Source organism: Rhinatrema bivittatum, chromosome 3 (assembly GCF_901001135.1).
Source record: "Rhinatrema bivittatum chromosome 3, aRhiBiv1.1, whole genome shotgun sequence".
Classification (NCBI taxonomy): Eukaryota; Metazoa; Chordata; class Amphibia; order Gymnophiona; family Rhinatrematidae; genus Rhinatrema; species Rhinatrema bivittatum.
Window position 1 is genome coordinate 192,443,974 of NC_042617.1, and position 16,873 is coordinate 192,460,846.

Here is a 16,873-nt window from a genome sequence, read left to right on the forward strand (position 1 = left end):
TATGGTTTTCTACCGAGGATGAAGGAATATAGAGGAGGAAGAAAAAAAAAAAAAAAAGATCTTGCTGTGGCTGACAACGGGGACATATCCTTACTGTGGACAGAATAATTGGGCAGAGTGGATGAGCCAGATCTTTATGTGCCATTATCTACTTTGGTATTGCCAGTAAACATTTCTTTAAAACAGGAAGTCCCTAGGACACAAGACCCATTTTACAATAGCAATAAAGCCCTTTAAAGTATACACTGTAGTCTGATAAATAAAAGTCTCACATGGTTTTAATATTACCAGCACATGAGCATCATACTTCGAATTATACAGAAAGCAAGCAATTAGAAGACCAAACAAGCTCCTAGGCTCACTCTGACTGCCAAGTCTTTGTGCGTACTATTACTGGATTTCTAAAGTGCTACTAGAGGTATGCGGTGCTGGACTGAGGCACATAAGGGGGCAGTGCCTAATCCATAGAATTTACAACCTACATTACAAAAGTCTAGAGGAAAGGTATTTATAATAGAACAATAGTTAGGATTTAAAAGCAGCCTCAAAAAGCTTAGGAGCGGATTTTAAGAGCCCTGCTCACCTAAATCCGCCCAAATCCGGGCGGATTTAGGCGAGCAGGGCCCTGCGCGCCGGTGAGCCCATTTTACATAGGCCTACCGGCGCGCGGAGAGCCCCGGGACTCGCGTAAGTCCCGGGGTTTTCTGAGGGGGGCGTGTCGGGGGGCGGGCCCGAACTGCGCGGCGTTTTCGAGGCGTGTCGGGAGCGTTCCGGGGGCGGGCCCGGGGGAGTGGCTATGGCCCGGGGCAGTCCGGGGGCGTGGCCGTGCCCTCCAGACCCGCCCCCAGGTCGCATCCCAGTGCGCTAGCGGCCCGCTGGCGCGCGGGGATTTACGTCTCCCTCCGGGAGGCGTAAATCCCCCGACAAAGGTAAGGGGGTGGTTTAGACAGGGCCGGGCGGGTGGGTTAGGTAAGGGAAGGGAGGGGAAGGTGAGGGGAGGGCAAAAGAAAGTTCCCTCCGAGGCTGCTCCGATTTCGGAGCGGCCTCGGAGGGAACGGGGGTAGGCTGTGCGGCTCGGCGTGCGCCGGCTATAAGGAATTGATAGCCTTGCGCGCGCCGATCCAGGATTTTAGCGGCTACGCGCGTATCTACTAAAATCCCACGTACTTTTGCTTGTGCCTGATGCGCCAGCAAAAGTACGCCAAATCGCGCGGTTTGAAAATCTACCCCTAAGTTATTAAGATTAAATTTGAAAATGGCCAGAGTCCGAACATGACACCAAGCAAGAAAGTCTATTCTAGGCATGTAGCACAACAAGGTGGAAAGCAGAGAATCAGGAGTTGCAGCAGAAAAGAACGACATGGATAAGAGTGGGCAGTTTCCTCCTCTTGTGATTTCAGAAAAGGAAGAAAGCGTGGCAGGGCCAAAGGAAAAGGAGATGAATGAACTGGGAGCAGAGGAAGCAGTCTGAAGAACTCACAATTAATATTGTTATGGAATAAATAGTCTGGGGTGTTGGAGGTGGTGGCATTTTGAGAAGGGAGGAGAGTGAGAGAGATTGGAGGCAAGGGTGTTTATCAGATGGACATCCTAATCTTGCTTGGCGAATATAAAAAGAGCGGAAGGAAGCATGCATGAATTTGAAATATAAGAAGTCTGCATTGGAATCTAACTTTGGCAAGATATGCTCTGCAGAGAAGGTGCAGGAATAAAGGAAGTGAACTCTGGAGCCAAGGCTTGGGGTTTATCACACCTTACACAACAGGAGTGACCACGCTTTTTGAGCTGTGGCACTCCCCCACTCCCTTCATGCAATTGGTTGAGGCCCTACCAAAATGGGTTACTATAAATTAAAAAAAAAAAAAAAAAAAAGAAACACAAAACCTTTACTTCTGGCTTCGTATTTATTAGAGGTGGGGCTAATTGAATTGCCTGACCATAACAATATTGTGTTGAGGAAGAACAGAACCTCCTGACTGCAGGTATTCCTGGATTCACAAAGCTTCCAGAATCACTAAGTGAACTTTTACTATTTAAAAGATATTACAGCCAATTATAGAAGTTGTGCCTTGGTTTTTGGAGGGGTTAAATTTAACTGAAATCAAAAAATGTGGAATCTAAACTGTTTTTCTGGGCTTGAGAAAAAACAAATAAACAGCTTTCAGTGGATTAGATAATCTCACAATAAGTACATGTCAAGGAATATTTTGGTCACTGATCTCACCAGTGATCATCAGATGGTATGGTTTGATATCACAAACAGCATACAGAGAAGACAAAGGCCAGAGCTTTGAATTTCACAAATACAGTCTTTGTCAAAATGGGAATGTTCCTAGAGGAAGAACTGGAAGACTGGGAGAAAATGGGTGTGGTGGAACAGTGGACCAAACTGAAAGATGATTTCTTGCCCTTGTAATAGCAACAAATCAATATATTAGGAAGGTAAACAAAAGTAAGAGGAAAAAGAAGTCAATCTGGTTCTCAAAGGAATTGGCTGAAAAAATAAAGGCAAAAAGAACAGCCATCAAAAAGAGTAAAGGATCCAAAAAAGAGGAACACAGAGAAGAATACCTGGTAAAATGGAGGGAGATGAAGAAAGAAATCAGGAAAGCAAAAGGTCAAGTTAAAGAAAGGATTGCCAAAGAGGTAAAATGAGATGACAGAACATTTTTCAGATATATCAGAGAAAGAAGAAATGTCCAAAGTGGTATAGTGAAACTGAAAGGTGACTAGGAACAATGGGTGGAGAGTAAAACAATGGCAGAAATATTAAACACACCTGTTCGGTATTCACTAAAAAAAGACCTTGGAGAAGGACCATTGTTGGTAGACAAGATCATAGATAGTGATGGGGTTAGACTAAACTCCATTTACAGAAATTAATATATGGGAACAGCTAGGCAACCAAAGTGGACAAGGCCATGGGGCCAGATAAGGTACATCCCAGGATACTGAGGAAGCTCAGAGATGTACTGATGGGTCTGTTAAAGGAACTTTTCAATAGATCCCTGGAAACAGGAGTGGTGCCACGAGATTGGAGAAGAGCGGTGATGATTCCGCTTCACAAGAGTGGTAGCAGAGAGGTGGCTGGAAACTACAGGCTGGTTAATCTCAAAACAGTGGTGGGAAAATTAACGGAGACACTGATGAAGGAAAGGATAAAATAAGTATCTACAATCTGATGGATTGCTGAAGACAAGGCAGCATGGATTTACCCATGGAATATCCTGTCAGACAAATGATAGATATTTTTGATTGGGTGGCTAGAGAATTGGAACAAGGAAGACTGTTCGATGTGATCTACTTGGATTTCAACAAAGCTTTTGATACGGTCCCATATATTTATTTTGATTTATATTCCACTTTTTTCAGCGCTTCAAAGTGGATTTCACTCAGGTACTGTAAGTATAGGAAAATTATGAATAAAATGAGAAGCTTGGGAGTGAGTGCCATGGTGGTGTCTTGGATCACAAACAGGTTGACCAATAGACAGCGTGTAATGGTAAATAGAACCTACTCTGAGGAGAGCCATGTTAAAAAGAGTGCCACATGGATCGGTGTTGGGATTGGTTCTATTCGGTATCTTTCTGAGCAACATTGCAGAAGGGATAGAAGGTAAAGTATGTATTTGTGGATGATACTAAGATGTGCAACAGAGTGGATATGCCTGAAGGAGCAGAGAGAATGAAAAGTGATTTAAGAAAGCTTGAAGAGAGGTCGAAGATTTGGCAGCTGGGATTCAATGCCAAGAAGCACAGAGACAAGTATCTGGGATGTGGTGGTCCAAAAGATCTGTATATGTGTTACGATCCTATCCACAGACCCCCATCCCGCAGATAAGCCCTCCACCTACCACCGCCGTTGCTGCTCCCGGGACCGCCCTCCATGCGGCCTTGGAGCTGCTGCCGTCTCTTGATCTTCGTGGCCCGACGCCGCCAGACTGATGAGGGATGCCGATTCCTCTCTTCGTGGCTGGGAACCGTGCCGCTGACTCCACCTCCAGCGGGGAAACTCCCGCCGGGATCTCCGTCCATGGCACGGAACCGCTACCGCTCTCCTCATGTTTGGGGCAGGATGCCGCCCCAGTGTAGCTCCTCTTCGTGGCAGGAAGCAGTCTCTGGCCTGCCTTCTCTCATCCATGCAGCAGGATGCCGCCACTGCAGGCCTCAGCTCCGCCTTCCTCCCTCCTGGGTCCCCTCTAGGCGTGGGTGCATGCCTCTCCATCTCATTTAAAGGGCCAGAAGCAGGAAGCACTCCTCAACCCCATCAGATGATGTCCTCTGGGCACTTCCTGGACCCGTTCTATATAAAGGCCCTGCTTCAGTTCATCAGGGCCTTCAAATGGAGCTACAACACCTTCATTGGAGTTTCACAGCTTCCAAGAGTTCCATCGTGGTCCATCTAGCTTCTCCTGACCAGATGACTTCATGTTCCTTGTTCTTCATGTTCCTGATGTCTCCGTCCGATGTTCCGAGTCTCGTCCCTCATCTGACCTTCTTCGTGGTATGTTCCAGTCCTCTGCTTTCCCTTCCTGAAGCACTGGAGTTCCTCGTCTGTGTCTAGATGTCCCAGACGTCCACTTGTTCAGGTGTCCAGATGTCCTTGTGTCCGGAGGTACCTTTCACTTGTGTACCAATGTCCATCGTTCCTTTCTTGATTCTGAAGAATACGCTAGCAGCCTTGCTGTAAACCGGACTTCATCTCCAGCCGTCCTTGGGAGTAAATCAGTCTCATTCAGTGTCTTTCAGTGACTGGAGTCCCCTTCCGGTTGGACCTCTCTCAAGCGTTGTCCGGATCCTTTTCTCTGTCCTGTGCATGTTCTGCTCTCCGCGTGGTCCGCGACCAGCCTCCTAGGTTGTGTAGGACGCGCAGAGGGACAGGGTGGTCCATGACCAGTCCACATCGGGCTGTGTAGGGCGCCCTGAGGGACAGTGCTATCCAAGTTCCAGGAGTCCTTGTCCCCTCTATGTACTCTGATTCTTTTCATATTTCTAGGATCCAGAGTCTCCTGTTCCAGTTCCTTGTCTCTGTTTCTAGCCCTCTGCCTCCATCTGACCTCACTAGTTCGTGTTGGATCAGTGGGGGGCTGACTCTGCTTCGTCCCAGCTCCTGTGTACTTGCTTCGCCCGTGCCTGTACTCGCTTACCTCCCTCGGGGTGTGTCTTGGGGCTCCTCCCTGAGCTGTTCCGTGGGCCAAGGGCTCACTCTCTCCAGGAGCAGATTATCACACTCCTGCATCACTCCACAGGGCCCGCTAGACACGTTCGCAACAATACGATAGGTGGTGAAAGACTGATGTAAACAGACCGAGAGGGGATATTGGAGTTATAGTGTCTGGGGATTTGAAGATGGCAAAGTAATGTGACAAGGCAATAGCTAAAGCCAGAAAAATGCTGGGCTGCATAGAGAGAGGAATAACTAGTAAGAAAAAGGAGGCAACAATGCCCTTGGACAGGTCCTTGGTGAGGTCTCACCTGCAGTATTGTGTCCAGTTCTGGAGCCTGTAGCTCAAAAAAAAGATAGAGACAGGATAGAGGCAGTCCAGAGAAGGGTGACAAAAATGGTGTGGGGTCTATATAAAAGACCTATGAGGAGAAACTGAAAGATCTCAATATGTATACCCTGGAAGAGAGGAAGTGCAGCGGAGATATGACACAGACCTTCAGATATTTATTTATTTATTTAAAATCTTTTCTATACCGTCGCTAAGTTATATACCATCGCAACGGTTTACATGTAGGCACATATTTAATGTAGGTAAAAGTGTACTATAGTACATTCTAACAGGTGCCGTCAAAGGTTCGGTTACAATATATCATTAGACAAAATAATTTTTAGAGGAGTGGGTCATGACCGAGTGTACCGAAGGTATTTTCACGGGTAAATTTATCATACATGGTGTTATCAATATGCTTATTGTGATGTGTAGTTCATGGACTACTCTACTGTACCATCCTAAGTACTGTGTGTCGGTGCTTATCTGCCTATTCCTGAATAATTTCTATTCTCCCGTCTCTTTGTAAAATGCTTGTTTAAAAAGCCATATTTTAAAACTTTTCTTAAATGCCTTGAGATCACTTTGTAATCTGATCTCTGGAGGGATTGTGTTCCAAATTGTGGGTCCTGCTAATGATAAGGCCCTTTCCCTCACTTGGGTTAGTCTTGCTGTTTTTACTGAAGGAATGGTTAGGGGTGCTTTATTTGCTGATCGAAGGTTTCTGAGTAGGACGTGTACCCGTAATGCTGTGTTTAGCCAGTCTGATTTCTCATCATGAATTAGTTTATGGATGGTACATAGGGTTTTGTATTTAATTCTGTGTTCAATCAGTAACCAATGTAGTTCCACTAGGGTTTCGGTTATATGGTCCCTCCTCCTTTTTCCGGTTAGTATTCTAGCTGCTGTGTTCTGAAGTATTTGAAGTGGTCTTAATGTTGTATTTGGTAGTCCTAGCAGCAGGGCATTACAGTAATCCGTGCTGGAGAAAATTAGTGCCTGTAGAATTGTTCGGAAGTCCTTTTGAGTTAGTAGTGGTTTTAGTTTTCTGAGTACCATGAGTTTTGCATATCCTTCCTTTACTTTTAGTGATATGTGCTGTTTTAGATTGATTTCAGGGTCCATTATTATTCCAAGGTTACGTACTTTTCCAGCTAGTTCAATTTTCTGGTTGTCTTTGAGGATTATTGAGGTTTGGCTGATTTCAGTATTTTTCTCTTCTAGGTGTAGAAATTCTGTTTTATCAATATTAATTACAAGTTCCATTTGGGTTAGTAGCTGTTTTATAATGCTTAGGTACATGTTAGCTAGATTTAATGTTTTCTCTATTGTGTCATCTATAGGTAGAATTAGTTGGATATCGTCAGCATAAATGTAATGTATAATTCCTAGTCCTGCCAGTAAGTGGCATAATGGCAGCATGTATATGTTAAAAAGGGTCGCAGACAGGGCTGATCCCTGTGGAACTCCTGTTTTGAGATTGATTTTTTCTGATAATGTGTTATTGATCTTAAGTTGGAAAAACCTGTTTTTTTAGATATGAACTGAACCAGTTTAATGTTTTGCCTTGTAGTCCGATTTCTTCTATTTAGTAGTATTTTATGGTTAACTGTGTCGAAGGCTGCCAATAGGTTGAGCATTATTAGAATATAGTGTTTACCGCTATCAAAACCTCATAGAATGTTATCTGTTAGAGAGAGGAGCAATGTCTCCGTGCTGTAGTGTTTTCAAAATCCATGTTGAGATGGATACAGTATGTTATTGTCATCCAGGTGTTCAGCTAGCTGTTAATGAACTGTTTTCTCAATTAGTTTAGCTAATAAGGGAAGATTTGATACTGGCCTGTAGTTATTCAGGATAAGGGGATCATTGTTTTTTTTCTCAATGATTGGTTTTATCATTGCTCCTTTCAGTATATATCTGGCATTGTTCCTTCTTCAAGGGATAGGTTTATGATTTTAGTCAGTGTGTGGGTGACTGTGTTAGCTGATTTCTTAAGTTCAATTGTTGGTATTGCGTGGGACGGGGTTTACATTTTTTAGCATTTGTTCCACTTCCATTTCAGATATCTCAGTGAATGATGTCCATTGGTTCACATCTCTTTTTTGCATTTTGATTTCTTGGTTGGCAGCGTTTGGAAGTTTGTCTCTTAATTTAGTAATTTTGTCACTGAAAAATTTGGCGATTTCATTACATTTTGCTTCTGGTAGGTTTCGTGGTGATTCTTACTTGTCACTGGTTAGGTTTGAAACTATTGAGAATACTGTTCTTGGATTGTTCGCAAACTTTTCTATTTTATTGCTGAAATATTCTCTCTTAACATTGAGTATTAAATGTTTGTAAAAAGCTAGATGTTTTCTGTATTTGGTTAGGTTATCGGTTGTTTTGTGTTTTCTTCATCTTTTTTCCATTGATCTGAGAGTCCTTTTTGCATCTTTTACTTTTACATTATGCCAGGGGTTATTTTGTCTTGCTTCTTTTTCCTGTATTGATTTGATGGGGTTTATTTCATCAGCTATTTTTTTGGTTGTTTCTAACCATGTTTCTGTGGCAGAACTACAGTTGTTGTAGTCAATATCAGTTAGTTTTTCCTCTAGTTTGTCGTTTAGTTTTTCAGTATTAAAAGGTGGTCTGTATTTAAATTCTATGGGTTTATGGTTTTGTTTGAATTGAGGTTTAAGGAATTTTAAGGTTTACTTAGGGAATAGCCACCGCTATTAATTGCATCAGTAGCATGGGATCTTTAGTGTTTGGATAATTGCCAGGTTCTTGTGGCCTGGTTTGGCCTCGGTTGGAAACAGGATGCTGGGCTTGATGGACCCTTGGTCTGACCCAGCATGGCAATTTATGTTTTTATGTATGGACTTCAAACGGGGGCAACCAACACCAGGAAATATTTCTTCATGCAGAGGGTGGTGGAGACCTAGAATGCCCTTCTGGAGGAGGAGGTGAAGAAGAAAACAGTCAAAGAATTCAAAGGGGCATGGAATAAATACTGTGGATCTCTAAAGGCTAGAGGACGGAAATGAGAAGAATGCACGGGTTAACTTGGTGGTACTACTCTTAGCAGAACACATTGAGATTACTACCCTTAAATATACTTTCATGCTTTTAATGCAACTGCAAGGGGGAGAAAGAGGAACTGGATTCAGACAACAGAGGGCTCCAACTTCCATGGTCTAGGATACTGTTATGCAGACACAAAGGAAAATACGGACTGCTTCTATGGCCAATTCCTAAAGGAAACTAAGGAAGCGTGCATGGGGGTAACTTGCTGGTGAAGCAGTTACAACCCTTAGCCAATAAGCATTGATACTTTTGATGCAACTCCAACACTGCTCTCTTTTTTAATGGCAGGTGAAGAGGGGAATTGGGTTTAGACAGCAACCAAAGATAAGCATGGGGGTAACCTGCACAGAGCAGCAACAGAAGACATGGGATTACTACACTTAACCAATAAGCCTTGATGTTGTAGCTGCATCAAAAGCATCACACTCTGCTTCGAAGGAGGGGGGTGGGGGAGTGGAAGGAAAGAGGAATCTGGATTCAGAGACAGCCAACATGAGCCATGACTTTTTTTTTTTTAACACAATCTGGGGTACCTTTGCATAGCCATTAAGGAAAAATACACAGAACTGCTTCTACAACAAAGTCCTTTTGCAAAGCACGTCAAGCAACTGACTGATTCATGGGGTAACCTATATGGCGCGGCAGATAGTACCATGGGAAGCTTGCTGGGCAGACTAGATGGACCATTGGTCCCTTTTCTGCTATTTTTTCTATGTTTCTATATAATATAGATAGATATGGATTTTGGTGCAGATACTTTCCTCTAGTCAAGCTAAGTTTTATAGTGATCTTTTTTTCTTTATGTATATCTTTGCCTCTACAGAAAGAGATTCATGCAAAGTATTTGTATTGCTTTATTTTGTATAAAGTGAAATCATTGAGTTTATGTAGGGCTACCCTATAAAAAAAAGTTAAAAAAAAATATATAATAGATAAATACACCTACGTGCATGAAGTATATTCACCAAGGAACCCCACTGCCAACTGGTGGCTCAAAGCCCCCATTTTGTTTCTCTTCAAGTTGCTGAAAAAAGTAAGCTCACACACTGTTTACTGTAAGACATTATCATGTCATGGTTATTGTTGGAATGTAAACAGACTTGATTGGTAACTCTGTTACTTGAATATCGGTATATAAAAGTGCTAAATAAATAAATAAATAAATACACATAGGCAGAGAGGCAGATACCCCATATCCAGGCAGACAGATAACCTAGACAGACATCCCGCATCCAGACTGAGAAAAAATGAAACAGATAGCCAGACAGACACAGAGACAGCCCTGCCCACTCCAAGACAGATAGGTACCCTATACCCAGGCACACAGAGAGACAAACACACCCTATGTGCAGATAGAGCCAGTCCATACAAAGAGCCAGGCACTGAGACACAGACATACCACACCTAGATCAAAAAACAGACACCGATCCCAGACAACACACCCAAACACACTACACCGAGAGAGAGAGAGAGAGAGAGAGAGAAAGGCAAAACAGACCATCACACACACACACACACACAAGAAACTAAAGTACACTAGATAAACAAAGTCACACCATAATATTAAGAGCTGGAAAATTTTTCATAAAAACAGATGCCAGCCAAAAACTCCATACCACCCTGCCCAAAGTGTTGGTTTTTTTTACACATTCACTAATTTTTTTTCCCATTTTTGTATTTTTCTTACTTTATTCATTTTTGCCTTTAATCTCTCTTACCCATCTCCTCTCCCCTCTACACCTTTATTCTCACTGGCCTCATGACCTATCCCCTCCCCAACTTACCACTTCTTTTCAAGCAGTGAGCAACAGCTGGATCTCTCTCCCTAAGTAGGGACCCAGCAGCAGTGTTGAGAATTCCTTTCGGCTGAATCCTGATGGTAAACCTTCCTGATTTGTGGAACACCAAAGTGGCAGTTCCCATAGCCAGTTTTGCTGCAGAGTAAGTAGCTCCCCACCTTGGTCTGGGGGTTTTTAAAAGGGTTACGCGCGTACCCCTTTTAAAATCCGGCCCAGAGTGTAATGCACTCGGTAGTGGTGGACCCTTAGCACTGTGTTGTGATTAGCATAGCCTAGCGAGTGAGCCAGTTACGTCCACACTGGTAGCTGGTGGATATGCCTTGAAGTGATAGTCTGGAGCTTCACCCGCAGTTTGAGCCCTTGAGTTCTGGTAGCTGGCAGGTGGGTCCCTTGGGTGATCCAAAGAGCAAGAGACCAAGGCCAGGTGAGGGTCAGGTCAGGGCAGGAGGCAGACACCAGAAGGCAGCAGGCAAGATGAGGTCAGGTTCAAGGCAGAAGGTCATATCCCGACAGTACTCACTGAACAGTTAAGGTCCAAGCAAAGGTCAGAATCCAGAGAAGCAAGCCAAGATGACTAGGGCAAGGCAGGGTGAAACAGAAAAGACAGGGCAAAGCAACAAGGCAGGAACACTAGAATACAGAAGCACAGGAACATAAAGAAAGGCAAAATATACTGAAGGCCCTTAGGAGACCTGTTATTGAGGCATCTTCTGCTTCTCAAGAAGAGATTGAAATACAGGAAGCCAGTGATGTCATCATAGGGCGCCTTGTCCATCTTCCTGCCATGGGCTATTTAAAAACAGTGACATTTGGCATGCACTTAGAGGCAGCTGGAACAAACAGCATTCGGGCAGCGTGTGAGCCACATGGAACAGCTGCAAAAATTAGAAGCAGCATCCCAACTGCGGGAGGCCTTGAGTAGCATCAGGGGTGAATAAGTTGGCTCATGGGACCAACCGGCAAGCCGTTAATTATAAAACATAGGATGTAAGAAAAGGAAAACATGCTGCTAACCCGAGGTAGCCCTATGGCATATGTTGAGGGATATTGATTAAGGCCCATTTGTTGAAGGACAATGGAGTAGCATATGCCCAAGCCTCAATGGATTGTAGTGCCCTGTGGGCTCATAAATTGTTCTGCTCCATGCTAAGATATTCTAATTGTATTTAGGTAAATAACTTCAGTCCCATACCTATGGAGCAAACTCCTCTTTTGAATTTGCCATACTCTTTCAATACACATTTTAAGTCTCATCTGAAAACATTTCCTCCGAGAAGTATTTCATTAGCCTTTATAAAATTCATCACTTCTGCAATCTACTCATTTTCAAAGCTATAAGCTCAACTGGCACTCTGCATACCTACTTTTTTTTTTTTTTTTAAGGAAGTACATGCAGCAATAACAGCTATTGAAAAATATAAGAATGTCATATAGCGAATCAATGTGCCTGGAACACTGCTATTCTAAATCATTCAAGGGTTATGTCATTTTCAATTCACCAAGTCTCAGGGACTTAAGTGTTTGTCTATAAAGATTTTGGGGAAATTCAAGCCAATCTATAAAACTGATGCCAGATAAGTACTGGGCTAATATTGTAAAAATTCCCCCTGATGAAGCCACTTTTCACTGGCAAAACACAAGCTTGGTTGTTGGGATGTTTCAAAACAATTTTTAATACTGTTTCTGGCCATAGCATTGCAGGCTTGTTTTTGGGGTGTTTCAAAATAGTTTTAGGACACTGACTTTAACCATAACATTATAGGCTTGCCTTTTGAACTGCAACATCACCACTTTATGACTGGTGTTTGGATTTAAGTTTACTATTTTTGTTAGTTAAATGGATGTTTTTCAAAATGTGTATGGTTAAATTATATTGGAGAGTTTTTTCAAGGGCTTAGGTTAGGATTACCCACTTCTGTTAAATACATCTTGAGTCAGCAGTGTTTTTATTCTTAATGATGCTACTTCAAAATCTATTATTTTTTGTTTATATTTGTGATGTGGAAAAAAACCCTAATATTTGGTATATTTTTGCACGTGTTGGGATTTTCTAGATAGTAGCTGATTTCAGACTACAGCCAAGAGCATCCCTCGCACATATGATGTGTTACTCATTTCTTACTGATGTGTTTATGCTATACAACTCATGATACTGCATCAGCATTATACAAAAATATATTACTTATGGAAAAATAACAAAAAGGAGTTATTTTTACTTTAACTTGACAAATTTCAGGATTTCAAGCTTGAAATCCTTTGTTAGCGTGGTGATACAGTTTGTTTCTTAGTCCCTGCACAACAATCACTGTTTAAAAACCACTGGATCAGCGCAAGCTTGGTTATAAGTAAGGGCATCACCATGGTACAGACTTGATGTATGAAAGGAGAGGTTAGCACTTCTCTTGATAAGGATGGAAGAGTCCTCGTGGCCTTTACAACACACATATGGTTAAGGCATTGCAACTTACTTCATGGCATAACCTCAAGTTTTACAAGTGGAGTAGCAGCCTAGTGGTTAAAGGAGCTACGAACCAGAGAAATCAGAGAACCAGCTTAGTGGTTAAAGCAGCTACGAACCACAGAAACTATATATTTCCTGCGGTTTAGGCCTTTGAAATTCAGGGGAACCTGAATTTCAGTTTAGTGCACGCTAACTAGAGTTAGCGCGTGCTAATCTGAAAACAAATTTTTCCCGAAATTTCAGGAAAAATCCGTGCATGTTTCGGGTTTCTCGAACAAGGACGAATTAAGCAATTTTGTTGAAATTGCCTAATTCGTCCTGAACGATAGCACGTCCCTAACAGAAATCACAGTTGCTGCTTGTGACCTAGAACAAGTCACTTTACCCTCTTATCTCAGGTACAAACTTGGGGCCAGACTCAGTAAGGAAAAGTGAAAATAGTGGAGTTAGGAAACTACATTTCCCAGGGTACTTCTGCCTAGTCTCTTGGGCAGAAAGCCAGGATTGGATGGAGTCATTAGCACTTTACAGAAGACTCCCTTCAGGTATATAAGAGGTTCCTAGAACAGTAAAAGGGTAGATCACTGCTGGGAGAACACAGCCAAAAGAGACAGCCAGGTAAATAGCTGGGCAGACATCCACGGAAGCAGACTGTGAAGAGGACAAACCTGAAGCAGCATTTAATGGGCTCAGCCACTAGGGGTAAGTGAATTTTTCCAGGCTTATTGTAGAAAAAATTCTAAACTGCTGAATTTGAGTAAAGAGAAAAGAAAAGTTTTGCAGGGGTGCTTAGGAAAACTCACAAGGGAGAGATGAAAAATAATTAGTGGGACTACACCTTGTATTGAATATTTGGCAGAGTTAGTACTACAACACAAACTCTGAAGTATTAACCAGGAAGAAACAGGAGGAAGACATTTGACTGCAGCCCTGTGAAGTTGCCTATGGTTAGTCAGCCATATCTCTCAAAAGCACAGAAGGAACAGTTTCTCCCTAATTAGTTAACAAGTTGTTTCTGGGAGTAGGGGAGGGGGGGAGTTTCTTTTAACCTGCTGGGAAGAAGCTTTGAGGTTTATAGAACCAGAGGCTTTGACATAGTGCCTAGCATTACTGTGGAATTACACAAGGATAGGCTGGCTCTGAGTGGCAGATCTCTCCACTATTGTCATGAAGGGGGAAAATTTGCCATTCAATAATAATATGCAGGCCGATACAGTAAAGTGCGGCCGCAGTTTCCCCGTTTCTAACCCGCTGTGGGCGCACAATTGGGACGCGTAAGGCGATCCCGCGATACAGTATCCGGTTTCACGCGTCCTTAGCGCTTCATGAAACCGACGCGTATCCCTTTCCGCAAGCGGCATGTATATATGTTAATGAACGGATTAGCTATTTCCTCCGATACTGTAATGTGCACTCCAATTATCTCCTTTCTAACCTGCTATTTTGCCGCGTCTTTAACCTGTTAATTTACCGCCTACCCTTTACCTGGCGTTAGTGTGGTGTTCGATCAGCTTCGTACCGGACTGCGCCATGGACAACCTGTATGTTATTCCACTGGCGCTAATTTTCATTTGGTTGAGAAGGAGAAGGAGATATGCTCAACTGAGAAACGCAGGAAATACTCGGCAGATTGGAGAGGTGAACAGGGGGGGGGGGGCCGCAGCAAGGAGAACCCATCCGACCGGTGAACCCAGCTGCAAGACCGGAGGAGGTACGTGATCTGTTTTTGTTTAGCTGTAAAGAACAGCGTCCGTGTCTTCTGGTGCCTCTATTGATGCCGGAAGATGGGCGCCGGTAGACAAAGGCGTCTGTAAAGGCGGACACGAGAACACCTCTACGGACGCCGGAAGATGGGCGCCCAGAGAGATGGGCGCCAGAAGACGCCAGAAGACACGGACTTACACGGACGGTATAGTTAAACCAAGAGATGGTTCCTCTACGGTCGCCTATACGGTTGTCTATAACAGTGTTGCTGATCCATGTCCATGGCCATGCTTCTTTTTTTCTATCTGTATATATTTCCTGTTTTTCTTTATGTGACAAATTTTGTGTAGGCTATATCTGCATTGAAAACAATCTATTTGGCTGTAGTTTAATCTGAACAGTGATGGCGGACTATCTGTCCATCTCCCTCTAGCCACTTTCATCTGTTACATTATTTTTGTGTACCGCCATTCAAATTGAACACCAGAGATCCCTGTGGCAGATGTAAGCATGAATGAGTTGTTAAAGCATTTATATGTGTTCATTTACTAATTTCAATTACGTGTGTTTTATCATCGTGTGTTTTATCATCTGTTGTATTCCCTGCAGGCAGAGCACCGTGCCATCTGCATGCCAGGCCATCAGCGGGCCATCCACCGGCCGGGACGTTTCATTCGCACACGGACAACGCTTTTTGGCATGTGTGAGCGAGATGTTGTCCGAACCTACCAGCTGAGCTCACAAGCAATCTTGCCCCTCTATGAAGACCTGCTTGAGGACCTGGACCCCCAGGCCAATCGACACCATGCTGTGCCTGGATTGAATAAACTTCTGTGCGCTTTAAATTTTTTTGGTACTGGAAGTTTTCAAAACCCAGTGAGTGTAATTGCTGGTATGACGCAGGCTTCCATTTCACGGCACCTGTCACAGGTGTTGAAGGCCATGATGAAGCGGATGAGGGAGTACATCGTCTTTCCTACGGATCCAGCTGAACTGCAACAGATCCGCAGCGGATTCATGGGTATTGCGGGGATGCCTAACGTGTTGGGCGCTATCGACTGTACTCATATTTTATTTATTTAAATCTTTTCTATACCGTCGTTAAGAAGGATCCGTCACAACTGTTTACAATAGGGCACATAAAATAAGGATGCTGAGATATATTAATTTACACCCTGCGTTTACACATAGGTTGGATGAAGAGAGTGCATTCTGGAATCGCAAGCACTTCCATTCCATGAATGTGCAAGTGGTTTGCGATGCATGCCTTCGTATTTTAAATGTTGTAGCGAACTTTCCAGGGAGCTGCCATGACGCCTACATTCTCGCACATTCATCTCTGGGTACCCAATCCCCTGAAGGAAAGTACGGTGAAGGTTGGCTACTTGGTAAGTGACAATTGCTACTTCCCGTGATTCTGTCTGTCATGTGTTCTCTTCTCCGGATGTTAAGGATGATCGCTATATAGTAATGTTTATTATGTCATTCTATGTTTACGGTGTTTTGCGCCGCAAAGTTGTTTTCAATGCATCCCGGATTTTTCATCCCATAGGTGATGGCGGCTATGGCTGTAAGCCTTGGTTGCTAACTCCGCTCCAGTCCCCAGCCACAGCTGCTGAAAAATGCTATAATGAGGCTCATGGCAGCACCAGAAACATGATTGAGCGCACTTTTGGAGTTCTGAAGGGGCGTTTTCGATGTCTGGATCGCTCGGGGGGGCCCTGCAATATAGTGCAGAAAAGGTCGTGAGCATAATTGGTGCCTGCTGCATGCCTCACAACATTTGTCAGAGATTCGGTGTGCATGCAGAGGTTGACTAAGACTTGCCACCCGATCTGCCCGTGGAGCTCGCAGCTGAAGCGGACAACACTGCACGGGGTCATGAAGTCCGACGAGGGATCATCGACAGTTATTTCTCTTGTAAGTTTAATGTCATACATTACATTTCATTACTGCTGTTATAGTACCACTCCTGTCTACAGTGCCCCACGATATTGCGCTTTCATTGTAGTTCATAGCTGTGCTTTATTATAGATATTAATCATTTCTGTACCTGTATGTCCTATTCACTCTTTCCTTTTTTTCTCATTTTCTTTCAGAATTCGAGATAGATTTCTTTAAAAATTAACTCCTCAGAACAGAACATATTACCGGAAGATGACCCCTCCGTTAAACCATTTAACAATTCACATCGATTTCATCGTATCCATATTTTTGTGTCTTGAAAATAGTTTGTCAACCCATTCAAACCTGTTAAATTATTTTCCCTTAAAAGGTCCTCCAGGCCATTTCCAGCCACTGAAATATTAACTGTAGCATATGGTTATTTATGGTTGAATAAATATC

At 43.3% G+C, this 16,873-nt stretch overlaps 1 protein-coding gene and 1 non-coding gene across 5 annotated transcripts in view; one reads left to right on the forward strand and one right to left on the reverse strand.

Annotated features, from left to right (window-relative positions):
* Positions 1 to 16,873, reverse strand: part of STXBP5 (syntaxin binding protein 5) — a 1,098,992-nt gene that overhangs the window by 713,624 nt on the left and 368,495 nt on the right. The window lies entirely within an intron of this gene.
* LOC115088906 lies at positions 12,733 to 12,854 on the forward strand. The gene has a single exon (XR_003855980.1). It is a non-coding gene; the product is annotated as a U6atac minor spliceosomal RNA (small nuclear RNA).